General features: G+C 44.8%; 1 pseudogene; it reads right to left on the bottom strand.

Annotated features, from left to right (window-relative positions):
- Positions 1 to 1,023: 1,023 nt before the first annotated feature.
- The window catches only part of LOC136356042 (uncharacterized), a 53,053-nt pseudogene continuing 38,073 nt past the window's right edge, over positions 1,024 to 16,003 (bottom strand).

Here is a 16,003-nt window from a genome sequence, read left to right as displayed (position 1 = left end):
ATAATGTTTGTAAGACGTGGATCTGTAAGACAGGGATTTTAATGTACATTCTGCTTAGAATTCTATTCGGGAATTTCTGGGCATGACAAGGGTCTTGTATTTATACCCACAGATGTCCCCTTGTCCAATTAGAACCAAGTAGACAAATATGGATACGATCCGAGTAGTCCTTGTAGTTTCCAACTTGAACTTTGCTCCTCCCTCCTTATCCAAAACACCTTCCGTATATGAGGCATGATTCCGTATAAGATTTAGTATATTAGACCGAGCCCAACCCAAGATCGTGGGGTATGCCTTATCCATAACACTGACAAGTATCTTTATAAGTTGATGTGCATATTGGGATGCTACCATGAACTTGGCTAAGGCTGTCCTTCCAAGAAAAGCGTTGTATGTCGTGTTGAAATCGGCCACATCGAAAGTAATCTTCTCGGTACGGAAGTTACTGGCAGAGTTATCTTCCCTAGCAGTTTTGAAGACGATTCAGGTGTGATCTTGTGGAAGGGTTGTTCAGAAGGCTTTAGCTCGCTTCTGGGGATTCCCATTACGTCGAGGGCACCGGTGAAGAGAAGGTTGATTAAGCTGCCCCCGTCAATTAAGACACGTGGAACTTTAATATTTCTAATTGTGGGCTCAACCACTATAGGATATCATACAGGAGTAGTCTTCATGGTGGGGTGATCATCATCTGAATTTAATCTTTTGATCTGACCACCGTAGTTTGACATTTGGCCCCTAGGATATCAAACAGACTTCACGTTTCACCTTTTTGCATTCTCTTTTCGAAGAGTAAGGAGTGCAACCACTGAAGATATGAGCAACGTGGTGAAAGGGGTCTAGAAAGTTAGCATCGTCCTCGGACTATGGATGGCTATCCTCCCTCTCAACAAACATACTCGTTGGTCTCGTGTGAGCGCCATCTATTTTGCCATCGCCTTCTGAAAAACAGAGTAGCCAGCCAAAGAGTGAGAACATGTCTTGTTTATTGGGCACCACTTTTTTCCTGAAGCTTCACCTTGAATTTCAAATCAGCACTGCTGTTGGGGGCTCTTGGTCAATGACGAGAACTTCGGCCTCAGCCTTGTTCTTTTTGTTCCTCTTGAAGGACTGCTTCGTCTTCTTGCTAGTTCCAGGTTCTTCCTTCTTTGCTGGCACCTTGTCATCGGACACTTTCTCATTGCCATCGTTTCGTCGGAGAGCTTCGTCAGCGTCAGCACATCTGTCAACGATCTCGAATAGATTCATAACAGAATTTATTCTCTTTGTTGCCAGCTCTCTTGTATGATATAACGATCTCCGACTCTAGATTTGAATGCCCTGATGACAGAAGTGTCTGTGATGTCAGGGATAGTATTACGGTATTCATTGAATCACCGTATAAAATCCCTGAGAGGTTCACCTTTTTTTGTCTCGTAGCATGTAGATCGTCCTTGACCTCATGTCTTTTGTACATACCTTGGAAATTTATGACGAATTGCTTTCAGAGATCGCTCCATGATCCAATAGACGACTTGAGAAGGTGTATAAGCCATGAGCGGGCATAACCTTTCAGCACAGTCGGCAAGTAATTTCCCAACGTGCTATCATCTATGCCAGCTCCGTAGAGGACGGTTGAATAGACATGAAGTAACTCCTCAGGATCGGTGTTACCGTCATACTTCTCAACGGGTCCGGAAGTTTGTGGGCCATCGGACTTCCCATAGATAAGGCTTGAAAGCTCTGTAGCCACCTCCAGGTTAGAAATCTAATCGACGATCATCATCTCGAGAACATCTCCGTGGATGTCTACTTGATGAACATGATGATGAAGAAGATGGATCGCTGGGATCGGGATCCCGGTGATTATTGCCTTCATTACGTCGTGGGGGTGACCGGGGGTCTCTTCATCCCCGGTTCTCTCGGCGGTTGCAATTTTTATGGTAACTGGATGATACCCCGCGCGTTGCCGCTGGAATTGAAGGGGAATCGAAGTCAAATTTCTCTAGGTTAATATAAAGATCAGTATATTTGTAAAACGTAACAGTAACCAAGAGAGAAAGTACTAAGATATGAAGAGAATTTGGAGCTGTATTTGCATGGTGATACATTAGATTAAGTCATCAAGTTAGTTAAATGGGGAATATCCATATAACATTTATTCATAAAATGTATATGTAATCGTTGCATTGTGCTGTCTGGCAAAAGTGAAGTGATGCAATCCAAGTCAGACATGCACGAAGACCTCTTTTATCTTAATTAATTTGCTCATTATCTTTTTGTTGGGCAGTGTACTGCACACTGTAGAGCGTAGACGCTGAGTTCAGGTATCAAATTATCAATGCAAGTTTCTTTTAACTTAATTATAAGAAAAAAAATGACTATTGGGACTAATGAATCTCAGAACAGCGTATGATCGAGTAGACAACAAAGCTCCTCTAGCATTCTTATCATGCACAATTAGATAGGAAAAATATTGACTAATGATTATGATCAGAATCATATCCAACACCAAGTAACATTTCTAATTCAGAAAATAGGACAGCAAAATTTTAATGGCACGCTGTTAGTAGCAATACGTGAACTAAAAACAGCCATAGCTTAGGCTGTATAGACCCTCACAAGGTGTAGAGGCCGGGTTTATTATAATCCATTATCTAAAAAAACAGCCATAGCCCATAGCTAATGCAGAATAACGGTCCTAGTAAAGAATAGATGCAAAATTGAATTTACCGAGAAACGTTAAGTATAAAATTAATCTAGAAAAAAAAGGCAAAATCAATCGAAAGATTAAATCCATAGCAAATGAAGATGCGCCAAAACTTTCAGCATCCACCTAAGGACTCATTTAAATCTAGCGGACATAACACACAACACACACATCACATGATAGCGAAAATAGTAAGCGCACCTGAGGTTCTGCTTGCTAGAGAGATTAGTTGCCATGCGTACGAATGACCTCGCTCACTCTGTGGTATCTAGCGAAGTGCAAGACTCCAGCCGCCGCCGGATGACGGCAGACTCCTCTCCTTGCAGTGAACCTCCGATCCTACAACCGCCGGATGCATGTCTGGGATCTGGATTTTGGAGGCACTGCGGCACAGGCATGGCGATTGCAGGCACACATGCAATGAGGATGAATCCGACTCGTAGAGATCGATGGAATCATATAGTAATCACGTAGAAGAGTGCGAATTAATTAAGGATATTAATTATCCGACGCTACATCTACGTAACTGGTGAAAGTTGGGAAAAAGTGTATTGCTGTTCGGATGCATGAGTTACGCAGGATGAAGAGATGAAGCGACGCAACGGCGAGGCACCACCACTGGTGGAGAAACCCTTTGTAGTCCCGGTTCGTAACCCCCCTTTAGTCCCGGTTTCCAAACCGGGAGTACCAATCCGGGACTAAAGATCGCTATCTTTAGTCCCGGGTGAAATAACCGGGAGTAAAGATCGATCTTTAGTCCCGGTTGGTAACACCAACCGGGACTAAAGATCGAGCTGACCTTTTTTTTTTTTTTGCATGGCCCTGTTGCTGCATGGTTTATATATATATATATATATAAACCATGCATATATATGTTTCAATACATATATATGCATACATATATATATGTATATATATATATATATTATATTATATTATATGTATATACATGCATAATATATATGTATTTATACATATATATGTTATGCAAATGCATATGTATATAGATATATATATGACCAAAATATATTTACATTATAGAAAATGTGTACACATGCATATAGAAACATATGTAGTCATGTATTAATTACAATCCATTATATGTCCTAGCTAGCTACGATTTCGACGTAGTAGTAGTCGCTGCTAGCTCAGAAGATAAGGACCGGTGAATTGTGTTTCCGTCGTAGTAGAATTCACCCTTGGGATCAAGGATTTCTTCGTTGATGAATCCCATGAGTTGTTCTTGAACCGCTGCGATAAATTTCTTGTGTGTGATCAGGTTATCCCTCATGCGAATAAACTATATGAATGTATGAAATTGATTAGTAATTAAACAAGAAATCGTTACGTAATGAAATTTTGAATTTATTTGTACGTACATCGAGCTCTCTTGTGGTGATGATTTGGTCTGCAAGGCAGTGGCAATACTCACACACGTAGTAGCCGCACAAGTTAGTTCCCTGCTTTTGCTTTGCGCACTACAAATAAATGACAAATTAACGGCGTGAGATCTAATTAATATACTATACAGTTGTATGTATTAATTTGAATCGGAGAAATATAAATGTAGAGCATGTGTACTCACAGGAAATTTGAACTTCCGCCTAAGTCTTTCTCTCCATTTGCCGCGGACCAAATGACGGAACCGATACCAAGCCCAACATGGAGTTTAAAGCTATGATTCGTAGTAGCAATTAACATAACAAGATTTTCTTAATTAACAGAGGAACTTATGACGGTACCTGTCTATAAGTTCGAAAACCTTGTCAAACGTAGACTCTTTTTTATCCATTGAGTCATATACGTTGACGGTGCAGGCCGACAGGTCGAAGAGTAAAAGCACCCAGTGGAATCTGCAATGTGCGTGGGATGCATTACATATGAAACACTTAGGAAGTTCGTACGGGAATGAAATTTGGTATGTAGGAAGACAGTAAAATTGAACTAACTCTGTGTTGTACGGCAACAGTATGAACGTCTTGTAATGCTGCGCCTTCAGGAGATGGACGAGATTGTCCTCTGTTTCTTGTGGATATTGGTCGAGCATTGCGACGTTTACTCTCCGAGGGTCGATGAATCCAGTATCGAAAACCCTCCGCCGTCGGGCCCTTTGAATCTCCATTCTACAACGATAAAAGGGAGTATTTTATTTTATATAGTCTACTTATATACAAGGACCTAATTAATTAAAGGAGACGTATAGTAAGAAATCTAACTGAACGATATACTTACAAAATCCAGCAACTCATAATAGAGACGTCGAGGGCGTCCAGCTGGTATAGTTCGTAGATTCCCCTGAAATTGATCCAGAGAATGTCATCTCCTTGCAAGAAGTCCGTGTCCCTGATCCTCGCTCCGATCATCTCTCTACCGGTGGCGCTCATCTCCATGTACAGCTGATGGAACTTGTACATTTGTGTGGGTAGGGACTGCAGCAGCTCAGGCTTGACAAGCGGTTTACCGAGTTCGTACATGTATTTCACTTCCGCCTTTTCGATTGGTGCGACTCCTAGCAATTGATCCGTAGTTAGACCGGTGTCAGTAATAAATTGTTCTATCGTCATTTCTTTACCGGTCACCAATGGCTCGATCTCCTGGTTTGGTTGCTCTCCAAGCTGAGGGACTGGTTTGGACTTTCCAGAAGATGCTTTCTTCAGCGTTCGCTCATAGTCCGATAGCTTGATGGCCTCCTTGACAGATGCAGACATACCCCTGAAGAAGTTCCTGACACTGGGGTCTATAGGAATCTTCTTTTCTGGACTTCGAGGCTTGAATTGTCTCTTGACTTCTGATGCAACGTAAACGTCAAGCTCCTCTTGCGTGCAATCATACCCCGGGTCCTTGTTCTTGGCGGCGTCAACTTTCGCCTTCTTCGTTGCCCTTGTGTGGGCAGGCGATGGAGCTGGGGGGGCCCTTGACTTTGAAGGTGCCGGAAGAGGAGCTTGCGGAGGAGTAGGTGTAGGAGCCCGAGGAGGAGTCGGTGCAGGATCCTGAGGAGGAGTCGGTGCTGGAGCCTGAGGTGGAGACGGTGCTGGCGGAGCATGAGGAGGAGACGGTGCAGGATCCTGAGGAGGAGATGGCGGAGCCGGAGGAGATGGTGCACGAGACGCCGCTTGTCGTCCAGGGAGGATGATGTACCACCTGCGCCATAGAATAATGGCATGGCTTGTGTCTCGTAGATGCGTCTCACCGTCTCCTCCAGGGTAATCCAGCTCGAGGTCCTCGTACGCGCCTTCGACCAACTCAACTTCGACCTTCGAGTATCCTGCTGGAATCGGCCTGCAGTGGTAAGTACCTGAAGGGTCCGTTGGGATGGCCATGCCCGACGCCACCTTCATGTTGTGAGAGATTATTTATTAGTAATCAACATATATAAGCAGCAACTAGCGGAATGGCTAAATCTTACCTTTATTGATAAGTTCTTGAAAGGAATATGCAGCTCACATGGTGTCCGCTGAGTGATGTCATCAACGGGATAGGTCGATTCGTCCTGTGTTTGCATGGCGTCCATGCTCTGTGATCCTACCTGCCCCGTTGAGGCGCAGCTGCTACGGTTTCCTGACGGGCTCACCATTGCAGGAGGAATGGTCGGCTGGGGATCATGGGACCGATGTGCGGACATGCGTTCATCAACCTTCCTTGCCACCTCTTCTTGCATGTTGAGTTCGTAGCTCGATACCCGGAACTCTAGGTATGCAATCTTCGCCTCGGTATCTCTCTTGCTCCTCATCCGACTCCTGTACGTGTGGATGTCCTCCTTGAAACCAATCTTCCAAGGAATCACCCCTTTCCCTCGTGTTCGTCCTGGATGCTCTGGAGTCTGCAGGGCGAGTGTCAGCTCGTCCCTATCTCTGTCTGGTCGGAACGTGCCCTGAGAGGAGGCTTCCACTGCATCTGTTAGTCGTCGCGCAGCCTCTCGTATCTGATCGCCGAAGACCAGTGAGCCATCAGCTGGGTTGAGCGTTCCACCGTGAGCATACTACCAGAACTTCGATCGTTCCGGCCAATTGGCTGTTGCCGGTTCGATACCCCTCTCAATCAAGCTAGCCTCCATCTCCTCCCACTTCGGCATCGCGACGCTATAGCCTCCTGACCCCAAGTGGTGATGGTACTTCTTCTTGGCGGTATTTTCTTTGTTTCTTTCCATCATCGCCTGCCCTTGTTCACCTGTCTTATATGCAACGAACTCGTCCCAGTGATCCCTTAGCTTTGGGAATGTGTCGAAGTTCGGTGTATGCCCCTTCAGTATATACTTCTGGTACAGATCTCCCTTGAAGCTCTGAAACTGTTCTGCCATTTTCTTCAGAGTCCACCTTTTCACTTTGTCCTCTGTACCCGCAGGAAGGGTGAATGTCTCGAGCATTGTGGTCCACAGCATCTCTTTCTCCGAATCTGGGACAAAGCTCTCATGATCTCCACGTGCCCTTGTTCTTCGCCAGTACACCGTACTGACAGGCACGTTATCCCGCACAACCCAACCGCTGTGACGTACATAGTTCTTGGCGGCTTCGGCCGGGGCACTAGGACGTCCATCTTCTTCCACTTCCGTTATGATGTGCCGACCCTCAAGCTTCTTCGCTGCACCTCGTTGCCCGCGTGCCCTCTTCTGTCCAACGGAGGGTTGACTACCACTAGCCTCCTCCTCCTGGTTCCCCTCCACATCCCTTTCCACGTGCCCCTGCTGGTTCCCCTCCGCATCCCTCTCCACGTTCCCTTCCTCGTTCAAGTACTGGTTTGGATCCTCGTTCCCCTCTTCTTCATTCCAGTACTGGCTGCTTCCCTCCGCGATTATATCGTACAATATCTGTTCCTCATCGCGGTCAGCCATCTGTTGATACAACAAACATCTGCTAAGTCACGAGACATTTATGTTTTAAGACTACAATAGTCAATTGCTACTTGTCGCACCAATTCCGTAGTCAATAATTACATACTAAGTCTAATTACAAATAAAGTAATCTTATATTAAAAATCAAATAATATTACATGCTAAGACTAAAATAGTCATGTATGCTAAGTGTTTCGTGCGTATATGCTAAGTCTAATTAAGACTACAATAGTCAATTGCTACTTGTCGCACCACTTCCGTAGTCAATAATTACATACTAAGTCTAATTACAAATAAAGTAATCTTATATTAAAACTCAAATAATATTACATGCTAAGACTAAAATAGTCATGTATGCTAAGTGTTTCGTGCGTATATGCTAAGTCTAATTAAGACTACAATAGTCAATTGCTAGGAGTCGCACCAATTCCGTAGTCAATAATGTCATACTAAGTCTAATTTGCAATAAAATAATTTTATATTAAAACTCAAATAATATTAGAACACTACACAATCTTATATGATAAGTCTAATTACAGGTCTAATAATCTTAATTAATTGCATTACAAATATAACAATCATTTATATTATTACGTCACTTGCCTGCTCCAATTCCTTCTAGGGCTAGCTCTTCCACTCAGGCTTGACGGACGACTCCGACAACACGTCTTTTCTACAAGATACAAAAAGATGTATTAGGATAAATGCGAAGTAACATATATATATATATATATATATTGCATTTCACGTTAACGTTCGTCCTCGTTCGTTCGCTCGTTCTCGTTCATGTTCGTTCGCTTGTTCTCGTTCACGTTCGTTCCCTCGTTCTCGCTTGTCTTCGTTCGATCGTTCTCGTTCTCGCTCTCGTTCGTTCGATCGTTCTCGTTCTTGTTCACGTTCTCGCGGCAACGTACGTTGACGTGTTCGTTCTCGCTCTCGTTCGTTCGATCGTTCTCGTTCTCGTTCACGTTCTCGCGGCAACGTACGTTGACGTGTTCGTTCTCGCTCTCGTTCGTTCGATCGTTCTCGTTCTTGTTCGTTAACGGCGGTGTGGCGGCATCGGGGCGGCGATTGGCGCGGCGGCATGGCGACGGCGGCGGCGGCGTGGCGTTGCGGCGGCGTGGCGACGGTGGCGGCGGCGAAGGCGGCGGCGTGGCGTGCCGGCGGCGGCATTGCGCGCGCGGCGGCGAAGACGGCGGCGTGGCGTGCCGGCGGCGGCTTGGCGCAGCGTCGGCGTGGCGCGTCGTCGTCGTGGCGCGGCGTCTCGTGGCGAGCGGCGCGACGGAGAGAGATCGAGATCGGAGAGATCGAGATGAAGGGAGATCTGGCGGCGGCGGCTCTCACCCCAGAGATGCGGCGGCAGCGGAGGAGGTGGAGGCGGCGGCGAGGACGACGAGCTCGAGACGACGGCGAGATACGGCGGCGTCGGCGCGGGGATTTGCCCTAGGCAGTGGCGGCGAAGGAGAGAGGCCGAGAGAGATCGATCGGCCGAAAACGTCTAAGTGTTGGTGAAGAAGACGAGGGCGCACCGGGAATATATATACCCCCGGATCTTTACTCCCGGTTGTTCTCAACAACCGGGACTAAAGATATCTTTAGTCCCGGTTGTTGAGAACAACCGGGAGTAAAGAAAAGATCTTTACTCCCGGTTGTTGAGAACAACCGGGACTATCTTTAGTCCCGGTTGTTCTCAACAACCGGGAGTAAATATCTTTTCCCGCTATTTCGAAATTCTTTTTAAACCCGGTTAGGGTTAAGAACCGGGACTAAAGATTATAGCACTGCATATGATTTTCGCTTACATATGTGTTTATAAAATAGAAGTTAATGCATTAACATTATTTAAAGTACAAAGATTAATGACAATTACTTCGAAAAATTATTTTTGTCTGTAATAAATTAAGTGGATAAATCGTAATAAGCAAATATATGACTTATAATTAATAAAAATTCCAATATATATATATACTTAGCATATATATGAATGATATTATTATATTGGTAAAAACTCTAATTAAGATATGTATGTACATACTGCATGATTTAAAATTAATAAAAATTGTAATCATCATATATACTTAGCGTAGGAATTATATTAAATTAAATGCTAAAAACTCTAATTAACATATGTAAATGCCACATGCATGATTTAAACCTTTTAAAAATTCGAATAGTCATATATAAGTAGCATATGAAAGATAGTAAATTAAATTGTGAAAAACTCTAATATATGAATGATAATTTTAAAAATATATTAAATTTAATACTTTTAAAAATTCTCCAGTCAATTATAATTAGCATATGAATGATAGTAAATTAAATGTTAAAAACTCTAATTAACATATGAAATTGCCACTTGCGTGATTTAAAACTTTTAAAAATCCTCTAGTCAATTATAATTAGCATATGAATGCTAGTAAATTAAATGTTAAAAACTCTAATTAACATACATATGAAATTGCCACCTGTGTGATTTAAAACTTTTAAAAATTGTAAGTATCACATATAACTAGCATATACATGATTTAAACTTGTTGAAACCTCTAATAATCGTGCGTAATTAACATATGCCATACATCAATTGATTTATATGGATAATCAATACATCCAAAATAGTTTACATCGTGTACACAATAATTACGGCATTACATCGGCGGTGACGGTTGACCGCACGTACTTTCTCCTCACTATTGTTCCCTCCTTGTGATCGCTGCGTGAGTAAGGGGTGTCTTCATTTGATAGGAGGATGCTAGGGTCAATCGTCACCGTGAAAGGGGGTTGCCCATCCAACTGATCGTAATCCTCGTCAGTCTTGTCCTCAACTCCGACGATTTTTCTTTTGCCTGGGAGAACCACTTGACGCTTAGGCTCATCAGGCCCTCTGCCCTTCTTTCCTTTGCTAGACATGTCTTTCACGAAAAAGACTTGCGTTACATCATTGGCAAGGACAAAAGGTTCGTCCGAGTATCCAACCTTGTTAAGGTCAACAGTTGTCATCCCACTGTCATCAATCATTACGCCTCCACCAGTCAACCTAACCCATTGGCACCGGAACAGAGGAACCTTGAGAGGACCATAGTCAAGTTCCCATATGTCCTCGATGGCACCGTAATACGTGGCAGTTGTTCCATCGTGTCCCATGGCATCGACATGAACAGCGCTGTTTTGGTTCGTGCTCTTCATGTCTTGGGCTCTCGTGTAGAATGTGTACCCATTGATCTCATATCCCTGGAATGTCGCGATCGACCCAGACGGTCCCCTCGCCAGGAAGGCAAGTTGTTGGTTGATCGACTCGTTACCCATGAGATGTTGTCGTAGCCACGCGGGGAAAGTATCAATGTGATGCCGTGTAATCCATGCATCGGACTTACCGATGTTCCTGGCGCGAACTAGAGCCAAGTGCTCCTCGATGTAAGGAGCTACCAATGAAGAGTGTTGCAGAACAGTGAAATGGGCTTTACGGAATAAATTGTTGTCTACTGTCATTATTGCTTTCCTTCCGAGAGTTCCCTTTTCCCGTAGTCTCCCTTCATGGCGTGATTCAGGTACCCCGATTGGGCGAAGGTCTTCGATAAATTCTACGCAAAATTCGATGACCTCCTCTGTTCCATAACCCTTGGCGATGCTTGCCTCTGGACAAGCACGGTTACGAACATACTTCTTCAGAACGCCCATGTACCTCTCGAAAGGAAACATGTTGTGTAGGTACATAGGCCCGAGAATACGGATCTCTTTCACAAGGTGACAAAGCAGATGCGTCATTATATTGAAAAATGAAGGTGGAAATATCAACTTAAAACTGACGAGACATTGCACCACTTCATTCTGAAGGGCTTCTAATCTATCCGGATCGATGACCTTCTGCGAAATTGCGTTCATGAATGCACATAGCTTTGTTATTGTTGCCCGGACATTGTCTGGAAGGATACCCCTTATTACAACTGGTAGCAGTTGTGTCATCAACACGTGACAGTCATGAGACTTTAGGTTTGTGAACTTCTTCTCCTTCGTGCTTATTATTCGCTTGATATTCGTGGAGTATCCAGACGGTACCTTTATGCTCTCCAAGCATTCAAACATACTTTCCTTCTCTGCCTTGCTAAGAGTGTAGCTGGCTGGACTCGAGTAATGGCTTCCTTTCTCCTTTGGTTCCGGGTGAAGGTCGCCGCGTTGTTCCATATGCTTCAGATCATTACGTGCTTCCAGTGTATCTTTCGACTTTCCGTATACACCTAGGAAGCCAAGAAGGTTTACGCAAAGGTTCTTAGTGAGGTGCATCACGTCGATTGCGTGGCGTACGTCCAAGAATTCCCAATATGGTAACTCCCAAAATATAGAGTTCTTTTTCCACATCGCCGCGTGACCATCTTCGCTCTCTATATGCTGGCTTCCAGGCCCCTTTCCGAACACTACTTTAAGATCTTTAACCATAGCAAACACTGTTTTCCCGCTGTGATGTTTAGGCTTCGTACGGTGGTCGGCCTTACGTTCGAAGTGCTTGCCTTTCTTCCGTACCGGGTGGTTTGCTGCAAGGAATCGACGATGACCCATGTATACAACTTTCCTACAGTGCTTAAGATACGTACTTTTTGTTTCATCCATACAGTGAGTGCAAGCCTTGTACCCCTTGTTGGACTGTCCGGATAGGTTGCTAAGTGCAGGCCAATCGTTGATGGTTACGAACAGCAGCGCTCGTAGGTTAAACTTCTCCTGTTTGTCCTCGTCCCACACGGGGACACCTTCCTTCTTCCACAACTGTTTAAGATCTTCGACCAGTGGTCTTAGGTACACGTCGATGTCGTTACCAGGTTGCTTGGGGCCTTGAATAATAATCGGCATCATTATGTACTTCCTCTTCATGCATAGCCAGGGGGGGAGGTTGTAGATACACATCGTAACGGGCCAAGTGCTATGGCCGCTGCTCATCTCTCCAAAAGGATTCATGCCATCCGTACTCAAACCAAACCGTATGTTTCGTGCGTCCTTTCCAAATTCTTTAAATTTTCTGTCGATGTTTCGCCACTGCGAACCATCGGCGGGGTGTCTCAGCATCCCGTCCTGTTGACGCTCTTCAGCGTGCCATCGCAACATTCTAGCATTCCCCTTGTTCCTGAACAAACGCCTTAGCCGTGGTATTATAGGGAAATACCACATCACCTTAGCAGGAATTCTCTTCTTTGTTAGCTGCCCGTCAACTTCTCCTGGATCGTCCCGTCTAATCTTGTATCGTAGTGCTTTGCAAACAGGGCATGCTTCTAGGTTCTCATACTCCTCACCGCGATATAGGATACAATCGTTCGGACATGCGTGAATCTTATGAACTTCCAATCCTAACGGGCAGACTATCTTCTTAGCCTCGTACGTTGTCTCGGGCAATTTGTTTCCCCCGGAAGAATGTTCTTGACGAGTTTCAATAAATCGCCAAATGCCTTGTCACTAACCCCATTTTTTGCCTTCCATTGCAACAACTCTAGAGTGGTATCCAACTTTTTGTGCCCCTGCTCGCAACCTGGGTACAACGAAGTTCTGTGGTCCTCCAACATCTTGTCCAATTTATGGGCCTCCTTTTCACTTTCGCAGTCCTCCCTGGCGTCCTGCAACATCTGACCAAGATCATCCGCAACGTCGTTACCATCAGCAGCTATTTCCTCCTCGCCCGTTTGATTTCCTTCAAATCCAACATACTGAGCAAAGTCCGGAATATTGTCGTCTTCCACTTCATCTTCTTCCATTTCAACACCTTGCTCTCCGTGGGATGTCCAACAATTATAGCTTGGCATGAACCCCGACTCAAACAAGTGGAAATGAATAGTCCTGGATGCAGAATACTCCTTCTGATTCTTACACTTATTGCATGGACAACAAATAAAACCCCTTTGCCTGTTAGCTTCGGCCACTCTCAAAAAATAGTGCACGCCGTCAATAAACTCTTTGGACCGCCGGTTAGCGTACATCCATTGCCGATCCATCTACATGAGTCAAAAAAAACCGTACACAAATAATTATTCTTACAATAATGACAGTCATACAATAATTATAAGATATCTTTATTCATACAAAAATCATAAAATATTACACCAAATAATTCTTAAAAACTATTTGTAAAGTTTTAAACTAATTTTAATGTGTTTTACTTCTTTTAATTTTCATTTTAGTTTCTTTTCTATTATTTAAGATTAACTTTCACTAGAGTTTTCCTTCTCAACTATTTTATAAAACCTTGTTTAGCAAATGAACTAAATTTCTATATATTCTTTCTTCCCCACACACATTTTCTCTCTCATCAACTTACAACTAAATTTTGGAGACAAAAAAAGTGTGCAAAACATAGGTGCAAATGTAGTATGACAAAAAAAAAACATTGGAGGATGAAGTTGCAAACCTTTTAGGCACCTCCGATTTGTATGTAATCACCAAAATAAATTCAATAGAAATTTTGGCATGACCTCCCCTCTTTTTTGAAGAAATTTTGAAGCTTGCTCGGGCAGCTGGAGGAGGAAGAAGACATATATATAGGGGTGGGACTTTAGTCCCGGTTGGTAGCACCAACCGGGGCTAAAGATCACCGGGATCTTTAGTCCCGGTTGGTATTACCAACCGGGACTAAAGTTACGACTTTAGTCCCGGTTGGTAATACCAACCAACCGGGACTAAAGATCCCGGGGGGGCCTGACATGACCTGACAGCATTCGAACCGGGACTAAAGATGATCTTTAGTCCCGGTTGGTAACACAAACCGGGATTAAAGATCAAATATGCCCGTTACCCTTTTGAACCGGGACTAAAGATCATCTTTAGCCCCGGTTTTTATTGCATCCGGGACTATTGTGGAAATCGGCCGACCGACGAAAGATGGTTTCTCCACCAGTGCACAAACGAATAGACGGACGATGACGCTCTTGGCCTCTTGGGCTCTCGGCTTCTCGGGTCGCCACGCGTTAGGGTTGGGCGACGTCAGAAGGAATAAGTTCACTTCGTGACCCTCAAAAGTGATCGAAATCTAATCCGTGACCCTAAACCACAAAATCGGATATCTCGACCCCCAACTCTTAAAACCGATACAATTTGACTCCCTCGGTGGTTTCGGAGGGCGATTTCGCTGACGTGGCACCTACGTGGCAGTATTGACTCGGTCTTTTGTCCACGTGGCGTTTGCGTGGCACTTAGGTGGTATTAGAAATAAAAAATATGTGGGACCCATTTATCATTCACCAAAAGTATGGGTGGGTCCCACTGACACGTGGGGCTCATATAAATCATATCCTCCCCTCTCTTTCTCTCCGCGAGTGTGGGACGGGGGCCAATGGCGACGGAGACCCAGGAGCGGCACTGGAGCGGTGACGGAGGCGTGCGGGTGAGGGCCGGAGCGGCGGCGGCGGCGGCGGAGATCGAGACCGCCGTGGAAGGTTGGCCGTCGGAAGGAAGAAAACGAGCCACGAGAACGGCCGTGTCCTCGCCATCCTCGGCCCCGCCACCGCACTATCCATCGCTGCGCTCCACGCCCTCTCTGCCGGCCACGACGCACCGGCCTCCGCCGTTCTCCCGCCGCGCCCACGAACGCGTAAGGGTCGCCTGCGTCTCGCCACCGCGACTCGCGTCGGCATCCCCTCGAAGATGGCGGCATCCGGCGGTGGCTTCTTCTGCACCTGCGGCGGCAACCACTACTACAAAAATCGTTTTTCTGTACGAGGGGGTCGGTAGGTTCTATGCGGGCCGCTTGTGGCGGCGCCTGCAAAAACCGCCCCCCGGGGGCGGGTTGATTAGCCGCATGCGAACATGCGGCCGTCTTAAGTGGCCGCATATATTAGGGCATGCGGCTCCTTAAGACGGCCGCATGCGAAAATAGGCCCATTATCGCATGCGGCTGATCTTCGCATGCGGCTGTCCTAAGCAGCCGCATGCGATAATGGATCTTCGCATGCGGCTGGCTTAAGGGACCGCATGCGATGATCGGCCATATATGCTCCTCCAGGCCCGAGCTTGACCATTTGAAAACGAAGCTTTCTCTCTCCTAAAGCAAGCACCAATTAGGGGGGAGGTTTTCAACTCGAAATTTTTGCTTGAACTCTATACGAAAGGTGAAGAACTCTCTATCCTCCTTCATTTGGCTCCATTTTTGTTATATTTCGTTGGTGGAAAGTGGAGTTTTTTTAATATTTTGACAAGGTTTGTTCTAACTAATTTTTGCAAAATCTAGCTTCAAAATATATGTTTTGATGGGCAAATTTTGCATGTAATCAATTGTACATACTAGTTACATGTATTGTTGTATTTTTTTTTGGAGACAAATGCATTTAAACTTTTGTATGAAATACCTGCGGTCTATTTTTTTATTTGTAACTTTTTTGCCTTTATATAATTAGATGGATCAGTCGTCATGGATGTATGAGATGTGGAGAACGCAGCCGATATTTATTAAGGAAGCATCTAAATTTATTGATCAGGCTAAGGCGCATGCTTTGAGGGAGAATATGACAAAGATCTTTTGT

This window comes from Oryza sativa, chromosome 4, assembly GCF_034140825.1.
Source record: "Oryza sativa Japonica Group chromosome 4, ASM3414082v1".
NCBI classification, from domain to species: Eukaryota; Viridiplantae; Streptophyta; class Magnoliopsida; order Poales; family Poaceae; genus Oryza; species Oryza sativa.
Note: the sequence above shows the minus strand (reverse complement) of the source record. Positions and strands in the feature narration are given on the sequence as shown.